The sequence below is a fragment of the Sycon ciliatum genome, chromosome 13, assembly GCF_964019385.1.
Source record: "Sycon ciliatum chromosome 13, ocSycCili1.1, whole genome shotgun sequence".
Lineage (NCBI taxonomy): Eukaryota > Metazoa > Porifera > Calcarea > Leucosolenida > Sycettidae > Sycon > Sycon ciliatum.
In genome coordinates this window covers 20,899,582-20,908,465 of record NC_088655.1, presented here as the reverse complement: position 1 = coordinate 20,908,465, position 8,884 = coordinate 20,899,582, and positions in this window count along the sequence as shown.

Below are 8,884 nucleotides of genomic sequence, written 5' to 3'. Positions count from 1 at the left end.
TGGGGCAATCCCACAACACCGACCTATGGTCTCGGCGTTAACGTGAGCTTGCGCACCATAGCCTAAAAGAAGGCGGTGATTTAGCGATAAAGACAAGAGAAGGTGAGGTAGAATGGATGAGGAGAAAGAGAGAGAGAGAGAGAGAAAGAGAGAGAGAGAGAGAGAGAGAGAGAGAGAGAGAGAAAGAGAGAGAGAGAGAGAGAGAGAGAGAAAGAGAGAGAGAGAGAGGGAGGGAGGAAGAGAGAGAGAGAGAGAGAGAGAGAGAGTGAGTGAAAGAGAGAGAGAGAGAGGTGGGGTGGTGGTGGGGGGGGGGGGGGTGGAGAGAGAGCAAGAAGAGAGAAAAATAGATTCAAAGGCAGTTCAGATGCAGTGAACATGGTGCAATGCTGGGGGGGGGGGAGCTTCAGGATGGAAATAGTTCTGAGCTGTTAGAGGGAGTATGTGGCCCAAAGCCACTGGCTTCGGCGAAGATGGTAGTGGACGTTCGCTTTGAAGGATTGTAGGCCCTTAGGAGATGGTGGTTTGGTGAAGAGGGAGGATGGCAGTGCATTCCAGGTGTGGATAATGTTGTATGGAAAGACGCGTCTTAGGTAGTTAGGAGCGCCTGGAGGGAGAACATTTTCCAGTTGGTAGGGGTGTGAAGCAGACTGTTGGCATTGTCTCCGGGTTACAGGTGCGGCATGGTGGACGACGAGAGCGGGGACCATGGATCTCAGCAGAGGAGGACCTGGGGACAGTGGCGGGTTCAGGGGAGGGGGGGGGGGGGGGCGCGGGGGCGCCCCCCCCCCCCCCCTCAAAGGTTTCGACCTAGTTTTCGAAAAATAAAAGGCAGGGCGCCGGGGCTAGCTAGACTAGGCTCGGGGCTCGCGCGGCCTGAAACGATCGTCCAAAAGCGGTTGCACGGTAGATCTACGGTGCTCGAGCTAGTGTTGATTGTACACACTAGTCACTACAGACTAGTACAGTACAGTCTACAGAGTACGTACAGTGAGCATGCATGGCTACAGAACTAGAAACACGACGACCTGAAGTGACTGTTGTACAGCGTGATCCCTGCAGGGACGCGCTCGATGCGTTTTCAACGTTACGTAAAACATCGAAGAAAAGTCTTCGATCGAATCATCCAAAACACGATTCGAATGCCGAGGGCTCAGGCGATCATCCTCGTTCGAATCGTGTTTTGGGTGACTCGAAGACTTTTCTTGGATGTCTCAGCGACATCCCAAAAGGCCAAGCTCTAGCCAGCAGAGCCTGGAATTTTTGTAAAGCGTTCCTGTGGTGGCGCAACTCCTGCTGCCGCTCCAACAGGAAACAGTGGGAGTGATGAAGGCGCTGTTATTCCAGTTGAACTTTCGGAGCGGACTGACAGTCACACTCCGCCAGACGTGGAAGAACCTGCTGTCAGCGAGCAGCCAGACCATGTAGAACAGCGCACACTGACAAGTACCGCTGCCTATGTAAAGGATGCTTTGAGAGCGGTGAGAAATTGTTGGACTCGCATAAATAATTGCAGTTGATTCGCTCACATAACGGCAAGTTTGAAGTTTACAATGTACATTGTTGCTGCGTGTACAGAAATACTGCTCGCGGTGTGTGAGATTTACGGCTTGTTGTTGTTGTTGTTGTTGTTGTTTGAATTTTGAATTCTTTATTCTCACGATGGCACCATCGCCAATAAGAGATAAATTGATGAGAAGGTGAGATTGTGGGTTAAACAGTTGGAAAGTGATTTACATCACTTTGAACTTTACAAGTATGGGAGAGGGTGAGCGCTGCAGGAGCAGATTGAGTTAATCAGCAGTGAGCAGATTTCTTGTTTGAAAGCAGGTCGGGAGGAGATGTCACGAATGCTAGCAGGGAGGGCATTGTAGTATTCTAGGGACTTGTACAGTGGGGAGTCTTTACAGCGATCGGTTCTGGAGGGTGGGAGGTGCCAAGTGCGTGCGTGTCGAAGGCTGTACTGGGCCGTAACTTGAGCGGGGGTGTTGAGCAAGCGTATGTGTTGTGGGGCATATTGGTATTTTATGGAGTGAGCAAGAAGGGTGAGCTTCACTTTGCGGCGAGAGAACATTGTCGGCCATTTGAGCCGATGGAGCAGTGTTGAATGATCCAGAGGAGTGTAAAGGGGGAGACGGAGGCAGATTCTGGCCGCCTTGCGCTGGATTCGCTCAAGACGGTCAAGAGCTGCGATTGAGAGCGGGGTGACAACAATGCATGCATATTCAATTATAGGCAGGATATACGTTTTGTAAATGAGAGAGAGTGATTTAGTGTGTAGAGTTGATTTGAGCCTAAAGAGAATATTAAAAGATTTTACGGCTTTCTTCAGCACAAAGTCAAGGTGGGCTGACCATCTTAGGTCGTGCTGAAAGATGATGCCGAGGTGACGATGTTGTGTTACTGTTTCTAATAGGGTTTGGCCAAGTTTTATTTCGGGTAGTCGTGGTGGGGGTCGGTTAGCATGGTAGAACGGGAGGATGACGGTTTTTGTTTTATTGACTAGCAGGTGCCAGTGCTCTAGCCATTCTGCTACGGCATCGACGCTTCTTTGTAGCGCAGCCTCACACTCAATGTAGCTGCCTGCAATGGCAATCAGTGCGGTGTCGTCCGCGAACTGGCTACACGAGGTTGTAGCATTTTCACAGGCAGTGGGCAGGTCAATGGTGTACGCCAGGAACAGAAGTGGTCCCAGGACCGAGCCCTGGGGCACTCCTGCTGGTATTGGTATGAAGTCGGATGTTGTGCCTTCAACCTGCACCCGCTGTCTGCGTCCTGTCAAGTAGGCTTCGAGCCAATTGTGAGCCTTGCCGTCGACACCATAGTGGCTCAGCTTTTTCAGCAAGCCTTGATGCCATACACGATCAAAGGCTTTACTGAGATCGAAGAAACACGTTACAACATGCTTCCCCGCATCCCTAGCTGTGGATATCTGGTGGACGATCCGTGCGAGTTGCAGTTCGGTCCCGTCTTGTTTCCTGAAGCCGGATTGGTTGGAGGGTAAGTGCGGTGCTATGTGATTGTACAGACGAGAGTGGACTATTTTTTCTTGTGTTTTTGATATTATACTGAGCAGGGAGATGGGTCGGTAGTTGGTAGGATGGGAGGGGTTGCCCGACTTGGGGATGGGTGTAATAGTTGCGTCTTTCCAATCCTGTGGTATTTCTCCGGTTCTGAAGGACAGATTGTAGAGACTAGTGAGAGATGGGGAGATTTCCTTTGCAGTTTCTTTCAGGAGCCGAGTTGGGATGTTGTCAAAGCCTGGGCTCTTGCCAGTGTCTAGACTGCATAGAAGCTTCTCGACCTCTTCCACTGTTGCTGCGATTGTATTTAGAGTATGACTGATGTCAGGGGTAGTGTTGATGTCTGGTGTAGTACAGGTGGTCTTGTCGATGGACTGTTGGCTTTGGGAGATAAAGAACTTGTTGAGAGCTGTTGCTTTCTCCATAGCCGTGGCTGCAGTGGAGTTGGCTGTCGATAGTGTGGGAATTGTTTGCTTAGGCGGTTTTTTCAGGTGCTTCAGTAGACGGTGGAGGTCTGTACCCGTTGACGTTGTTTGCTGGACAAAGTCGGACTTAGCCTGTCGCAAAAGAGCGGTTACTCGGTTACGCTGGGCTGTGTACAGTTTCCAATCTGAGTCTAGTTGGGTCGCCTTGTAGGTGCGGAACTGTTTGTGCTTTGTTTTGATCTGGCTGAGGAGATCCTTCGTCATCCAGGGACGAGTGGGCGTAGAATTTTTGCGGGACTTGCTTCTGGTCACTTGGCAGTGGTGCACGGCTAGGTTCAGTATCTGGTCTCTCCAGAAGTTCCAGAATGAGGTTACTGGCTGAGGGTCAGTGGGATGTGGATCGTACTGCAGATTGCAGGTAGCAAGAGCTTCACGCAGGGACGCAATGCGTTCCTCGCTCCACAACCAGTATGTGCTGGAGGTGCTTTGCTGTGTAGTACTGCTCTCATTTTTATTATTATTTGTATTATTGTTTCTGTGGGTGGTGTGCTGCTGGGGTCGTATGTTGCCTTGTATGACAACATGATCAGAGGCACCCATAGGTGGCAGGCTTGTGATGGTGATGTTATGGCGGCTGAGGCTAGAGATGGCCAGGTCCAGGCACGATGTAGGTGTGTGTTGGCGTAGGTGGGTGGCAAAGGAGACGTGTTGTGTGAGGCCACGAGTCTCGCACAGCCAATGCAGGTCCTCACCTAAGGCATCGGTGGTGTCGCTGGGGTGCCACAAGCAGTTCTTGGCGTTGAAGTCGCCAAGGAGAAGTATCTCATCCTGGGGTCTTTCAACTAGCTTTATGGCTCTCTCCAGTTCCATCACGAACTCTGCGGGGTCGGACCGCGGGGGACGGTAGATGTTCCCTACCACAAGGGAGGCTTGGCCGATTGTTATTCTAATCCAAATACATTCCGCTTGAGTCATGGGAATGGTAATTGTCTCGTGTTGGCAGCTGTGTGGTATGTATGTGGCGACTCCTCCACCAAAGGTGTCCCGGTCCGCTCTTATGAGTTTGTAGCCGTTGATGGCGTACATCCCGTCGCTGTCCGATGGATCCGCCCAGGTTTCCTGGATGGCGATTATTGACGGTTGTTGCAACTTTGCCACGTGGCTAAGCTCGTCCATTTTGTTGAACAGACACCTGACGTTCGAGCTGATGAAATTCGCGACTTCCATTATTTTTTATTTATTTTTGTAATTTGTTTCTTTTTTTTTGGGTATTTCCGCAATTGAAAGTATTGTTCTCACTGATATTGTGTGGAGGACAGCGCTAGGATTGAGTATTGTGTGACACCAGTGGGCTGAAGCGTGAGCCCTGTGCCGGGGCAAGGGGTTGTTGTTGTTGTTGTTGTTGTTGTTTCAAATCTTTATTCTCACGATAGCCAGTGGCCAATAGGAGATAATAGTGTAAGAAAGGAGAAAGAGTGAGGAAGAATTGGGTGGGCAGGGCCTAGGGGTTAATGACTACTTAAGTGTACGGGCAGGGGTGGTCGCCACACGAGCATACAGAGTTGTGTACTTTTAAGTGTACGGGCAGGGGTGGTCGCTACACGAGCATGCAGAGTTGTGCAACAGCAGGGATATCTCGGATTTGAAGGGAGTACGAGAAGGGATTTCGCGAAGCTGGGCGGGCAAACAATTAAAGTAGTGAAGGGCCTTGTACAAGGGAGAATGGAGACAGCGGTCTGTCCGCGGAGTTGGCAAATGCCAAGTACGAGAGCGACGTAAATTATACGAAGGTTGCACGTTGCTAGCAGTATGCAGCGAGAGTATATGTGGTGGGGCATAATTATGGCGCAGAGAATGCGCGAAGAGTATTATGTTTAACTTTAAAGCGTGAAAATAATGTTGGCCATTTGATGCGATGCAAAAGGTGGGAGTGTTCTAAGTGTGTGTAAAGGGGAAGGTGGAGACATATTCTGGCGGCTTTCCGCTGGAGTCGTTCTAGCCTGTCAAGGGAAGTGTGTGACAATGGTGTGAGCGCATTGCTCGCATATGAGAATATAGGCAGTATGTATGTCTGATAGATGTGAGATAAAGAATCACTGGTGAGTGTAGACCTTAGTCTAAAAAGAATATTGAAAGACTTGAGTGATTTTTTAACTATGTATTCAACATGCTCCGTCCAACGGAGGTCATGCTGAAAGATTTTTCCGAGGTGTTTGTGTTTTTGTGCTACGGTAAGCGGACTATTCCTGAGGGTGATCTGGGGTAGATGTTGAGGGGGGCGGTTATTGTGGTAGAACGGGAGGATGACTGTTTTCTTTGTGTTAACCAGCAGGTGCCATCTTTGAAGCCAGTCTCCAGCTGCTGTGACACTCTGTTGTAGGTTTCGGGTGCAGTCTTGAAGAGTTCTCGCTTGTTGTTGTTTATTTTACTTCACCAAATGAACAGGCAGAGATGCCTTCTCACCTGCCCATAGGACAGGTTCTCACAGAATGATGAAGGGATGATATGCAAGGGAAAACAAGAAATGACAATAATATAAGACAGAAAGGACCAAAAGAAGAAAAGGAAAAACTTATATGAAGACAATTTCATGGATTCGCTCACATAACGGCAAGTTTGAAGTTTACAATGTACATTGTTGCTGCGTGTACAGAAATACTGCTCGTGGTGTGTGAGATTTACGGCTTGTTGTTGTTGTTGTTGTTGTTTATTTTACTTCACCAAATGAACAGGCAGATATGCCTTCTCACCTGCCCACAGGACAGGTTCTCACAGAATGATGAAGGGATGATATTGTCGCAGTAATGTAGTTAGTGTGTGTTAGCATCCACCGATCACACTGCCATGTTTGCATCTGCCGCGCACCGCTGCATCAGTGCATTGCGCACTGCACTCACACTGCCAGCGCATAGATTTGGGCACGCTTAGCCTGACGTCACACAACTGCTTCCTTTGAACTTTTGCTCACTGCACTCACATTGCCAGCGCATGGATCCGGGCGCGCTTAGCCTGACGTCGTACAACTGCTTCCTTTGAACTTTCTCTTTCTTTCTTGCTGTTGGCTTCACTTCAAAGACTAGTCTAATTAGTGGTGACTTTTAGCTTGTGCCAGCATCAAATTTTCTTCTAGCTTGTGGTAGCTTTGAGTAACTAATTAGCCAGACGCTTCGATTGTGTTCAGCTCGTACTGTTGGTGCCTGAAACAATGTCGTCTATTGTGCATCGGATGCGGGTGGCAGAACTGCGAGCCGAGCTGGACGATCGAGGTCTGCTGATCACCGGAAAGAAATCCATTCTGGTTCAGAGATTGCTGGACGACATGGAGCGAGAAAACCTGAGTCCAACTCAAGCTTCAGCAACCGACTCTGCCGAACCCACTGTGGATACATGCGAGGTGCTCGCCGATCCCCCGGTCACCTTGGATCCGACTGGTATTCGCGAACTTATTCGGGCTGAAATTTGTTCTGCCGTCACAGACGAGATTGGAGCCTCTCTTCTGTCGCAGCCAAGTGCGGCACCAGCGCCACCAGCTGCGTCATCCGACATTGGCGTGGGTGCTGCGTGCTCCGCACCGCCTCACGCTGGAAATCTGCACGTCCCAAAGTCGGCGCAGGATAGGATATTGCGAGGTGAGTTTGTGGACTTCGACCAATTGTTGCCTGAGATCTTGGGGGCAGTTTATAGCAATAAGTCGTTCGAGCTCAGATCCAGTTCATCCGGGGTGCACTGGAAGTCGTAGAGGTGAACACCACTCGCCCGGTTCGTAGACGTGTGCACGATATCGCCACTTGGTTAGAAGCATGGTCTCTGTATATGCATGTTGTGATCAGCAATGCACCCCACCGCACAGCAGAACTCCTGTCATACCAGTGCATGATCTTGGCGGCCAACAGGCAGTATTTTCCAGAGGCTTGCCTTATGTATGACCAGCAATTTCGAAGGCTTGTCGCTTCACAACCCGGCAAGCGCTTTGATACAATTGACATAAATACATGGCAGCTGTGCATCACAGGCAAGGCCAGGCATAGATGTCAGTCGTGCAGCCTTGTCCACCCAGCGGCTGCAAGCAACATGTGTCCTTTTCGTCCCAAACATGCACACCAAGCTCAAACAACATCATCCTCACTGCTCACCCGCAACAATGCAGGTGCCGTCATCTGCCGAAACTTCAACCTTGGCAAGTGTAGCTGGTCAAATTGCCGGTTCGCCCACATCTGGAACCGCTGTGGCAAGGACCGCCCCCGCAGCAAGTGTTCCGGCAAAGGTCAGTGACCAGCCCAGTAGTTCGGGATTGCAATCCCAGCCTGAGCAACCAATAACTGTTGCATGTGTACATAATTTTCTTCCCCCTCACATTAATAATTCCTCTGTACATACCCCTTTGCATGTCTCTCGTTTTGAGCTTCTATTGCGTCATCACCCCGATAAAGAATTTGCTTCCTATGTGCTAAACGGGCTGCGCTACGGCTTTAGCATAGGTTTCGCTGCTTCACGCGACATTTCTGTCCAGTCTGCTAATCTGCCATCTTCTGCTGCTTGTGCCTCCTTTATTTCTGACTGGCTTTATGCTTCTTGCCAGCGTGGCGAAACTGCTGGTCCTTTTTGTGCAGCCCCGTTCACCTTCATGCGCTGTTCTGGTGTCGGCGCGGTACCGAAGAAGAACGGCAAGCTTCGTATGATTCACCATCTCTCTAGCCCCGCTGGTAATAGTGTGAACGACGGAGTTCCAGCTGACCAGTTTTCCCTGCACTACATCAGTATTGACGATGCAATCGAGTCTATTATGTCCTCACCTCAGCCAGTGTACCTCGTAAAGCTGGACATCAAAAGTGCATTCCGGCAAATCCCAGTTCGTGCTGAAGACCACTCACTACTCGGCATATTCTGGCAAGGCAGCTACTATTACGAGCGGGTGCTACCGTTTGGGCTTCGCTCCAGCCCAGCCATTTTCGATTCTGTTGCCTCGGCCATAGAGTGGATTATCCGGAACCATTTCTCCATTGCCGACCTATTCCACTACTTGGACGACTTCCTAAACGTCACAACTGGCCATACTGTTGCCCAGCGTCAACTAGCAATCCTGCTGCGGGCCTTCATCTATTTGGGCGTGCCGCTAGCGCCAGCAAAGGTGGAAGGTCCCGCGAGATCACTGACGTTCCTCGGCATTATTCTGGACTGCGAGCGGCTCGAGGCCAGGCTCCCCATGGACAAGCTCACCGACCTCCGATCGCTATTGGCCAGCACGATCAACAGCCGGAAGATATCCCAACGCCAACTGGAGTCCCTATTGGGTAAGCTCTCGTTTGCTGCCCGTGTCATCACTCCAGGCCGTGCCTTCATGCGTCGTCTGTGGTCCGTCTGCGCACGGTTTCAGCAACCACACTACTCAATAACTTGGACCCAAGAATGCGTGGATGACCTGCTATGGTGGATGAGGCT